General features: G+C 33.8%; 1 non-coding gene across 1 annotated transcript; it reads right to left on the bottom strand.

The window, feature by feature from the left end:
- Positions 1-2,451: 2,451 nt before the first annotated feature.
- LOC138811680 (U6 spliceosomal RNA) lies at positions 2,452-2,558 on the bottom strand. The gene has a single exon (XR_011367483.1). It is a non-coding gene; the product is annotated as a U6 spliceosomal RNA (small nuclear RNA).
- Positions 2,559-3,206: the final 648 nt, after the last annotated feature.

The following is a 3,206-nucleotide window of genomic DNA, read 5'->3' as shown; positions in this document are numbered from 1 at the left end:
ATTCCTCTACAAGAATGAGGAAAGTGTTCATCCTTCTAAGGACCTATGATAGCATATCAAAAAGAGAATTCATTTTCTATGTCTTCCTTATCTTTGTAAATTGAATGATGTAAACACAATATACTGCTCAGATACTTTCATGTTTTTTCAGTTTTGCACATTTTCATAGGGATTTCACCTCAGTCTACAACATTCCTTCATCGTTCTGTCCCTGATATTTTTACACTATCAAGGCATGAGATAACCAGTTTGATTTACAGCATGAGAAGTTATCTACCTGGCTTCCATGGAAGCAGAGTATGGTCAATAGATATTACTTCTGGTTGCTCATTACATGTAATGGTTTCTGTACACATTCTGTACACATTCTGTACACATTCACATTCTGTTTAGTATTTTAAAAAGACATGACTAAACTAAAAGTTCATTCATAGAAGTTTATGTTAAGTGTTTCATAAGTTTTATTTCTCTTAATTCTTAAGATAACATTTGCTATAATGCTAATGTTATTGCCATTTTATGGTTGGGAAAAATTGTAATTAAAGACAGTAAGTGCATGTCCCAAAGACACACACAGTGAGGAAGGAAATGAGTCAAAGTTTCCAAAAGTCTTTCAGAAATATCAAAAAGGTGGGTAAAATCTCTCCATTCTCTTACACTTTCAATTCAATATTCATATTGACCAAGAAATAATAGCATAGCAATACTTGCTATGTTATTATGGTGATTGTTTTCTATCACATTTTTTCTTCAACACAGACTATGTTTGTGATATTGGGTTATCATGCACAGAGCAGAGCTTATAAATTGAGGTCCAAACAGAGCCAAATTTTTTCTGTCCCACAGTTCCAGTTTCCTTTTTAAAAAGTCCTAAAACGTTTAAATATCATCACTTACTGTCTTTTAAGAATCCCCAAACGAAATAAATTCACATATAATCACTCTAAAATGCTTTAAAAGTAGGAGATAATAAAACAGGCCCCCATGAAGTAAATTTTCTTCTATTTTAAAAATTATTCTGAAAGCCTTGTGCTGGCTGGTCACACCTGTAATCCTATCTACTCGGGATATCTACTCAGGAGCCTGAGATCTGTGGATAACATTCCGGAGCCAATCAGGGCCAAAAAACAAAAACAAAAACAAAAACAAAAAAACAACTTCATGAAATTATTTTTCAAAATTTTTAATGAACTAACAAAAAGCCAGGAATGGAGATGTAGCTCATATAGTAGCTTACCAAGCTAGATAGGAAAGGCCTCGCAAGACCTTGAAGCTCTGATTTTAACTCTGAGTACTCCAACACACATGCATTGGGTGCGTTTGCATGCTCACGCAAGTTTACTGGTGCGCTGCCGAGATCACACACACACACACAAACACAGCACTTTCAAATTACCTTCATATCAGTGTTCTACATTAATTTCTTTGTTAATGATAATATATGGGTAAAACAGTGGAAATGAACTCTTCCATCTCAGAACATTTTTATATGTTTTTTATTTTAATAATACTGTGCAGAGGGATCACATTTACATGAGGAAGGAAATTAGTACATTTTTCTAACAAGCATTGTTACCTCCTCCTTTATATTTCCCCTACTATCCTTTCCCTCCTACCTCCACAAATACACTCCCCTCCCCATTTTCTATCCCCCATCCTAAATTGTAAAGTTCATTTTTCAACATAGTGTCTTGTGCATCTCATGGTTACAATTGGTTAAACTGCATCCCTATTTGAGCATTTTTCCCTTCCTCTCCCCAAATTTCCTACAAGATGTAGGTGCACCAACTTCAAATAGAGAGAAAACAAGGGTTATAGCGTGGGGGAGGAACATACAATGAAACAAAAATAAATGACATCGTACATTATAAGTAAGTTAGAAACAATAGCAAGAAACATAGAACCACTTGTGTCCCTATCTTGGGGTTCAATTCCCTTAACATCATCTTGTCTGGTATTATGCACATAACGTTTGAGCTTTTCAGCTTATTCCAGACATATATTCGTTATTGAAAATAAGGGAAACCATGGGACTTATGTTTTTTGGGACTTGGCTTACTTCACTCAATAATTTTTTTTTACAAGTCTTTCTACTTCCTAACAAATTGGGAGATGTCATTCTTGCTGATAGAGGCATAGAATTCCATTGTGTATATATACCACATTTTCTTGATCTATTCATCTAATGGGGGCATCTGGGTTAGTTCCATATCTTAGCTATCGTAAGTAATGCTGCAATAACCATAGTTGTGCTGGTAGTTTTAGTATGGTCTTGTTTGTGATCATTTGGGTAAATCCCCAAAAGTGGGATTGCTGTCATAGGGGAGCTTTATGTAGAGTCTTTTGAGGAACCTCCATACTGCTTTCCAAAGTAATTGAACAAGTTTACACTCCCACCAAGAATGCATACGGTTCCCTTGGGGCCACATCCCTTCTAGCATCTCTTTTTGTAAAAATATGGAATGCTTCACGAATTTGCATGTCATCCTTGCACAGGGGCTATGCTAATCTTCTCTGTATCGTTCCAATGTTAGTGTATGTGATGCTGAATTGAGCAAAGAACATTTTTTATATAAAGTATAGTTTATTGATTTTATTAAACTAATAATTTTTTATTAAACTAGTAAGTTCAAAACTAGTAAGTTCAAAAGAATTGTTGTGAAATTTTAGAACCATGTATTTCTTACATAAGCACACATTTAAGAATAAAATCAAGACTGACATGTCAAAACAAAGTAATTCCAGATATTTGTTGTTCAAGAAATGTGTAGGAGGAGGAATTCAATTATTCTATAAAAGGCACCTGTCATAATGAACACTCTAGCAAGTGTTAAGGTTTGTTAAAAGTTTTAATGTTTTACACATGTTTAATTTTGGGATTTTGCTTATATATGCCAAAATTAGGATTGTTTGGCAAGTATAAAACTTTTCTATAAAGTATTTAAGATTTATGGTAGCAGATATTAACTACTAAATATTTACATTTCAGAGTTTATAGAAACCTTATTAATGAGAAGTTGCAAAGTCTTTGTGTAAAGATGTAGAGTGAAGAGTTAAGACTATGTTAACTACACAGTTTCTGTTAAAACATTAGGGCTAACTTCCTTTATATGTTAGTGAGGAAAAAATGATGATGTAAGTCATAAACAAATGATGAGATGAGCCATAAATAGTCATCTTAGTGGGAAACTTTAAGACTATGCATA

This window comes from Dipodomys merriami, unplaced genomic scaffold (genome assembly GCF_024711535.1).
Source record: "Dipodomys merriami isolate MVZ:Mamm:240054 unplaced genomic scaffold, mDipMer1.0.p SCAF_549, whole genome shotgun sequence".
Lineage (NCBI taxonomy): Eukaryota > Metazoa > Chordata > Mammalia > Rodentia > Heteromyidae > Dipodomys > Dipodomys merriami.
This window is presented reverse-complemented; position numbering and strand designations above follow the sequence as displayed.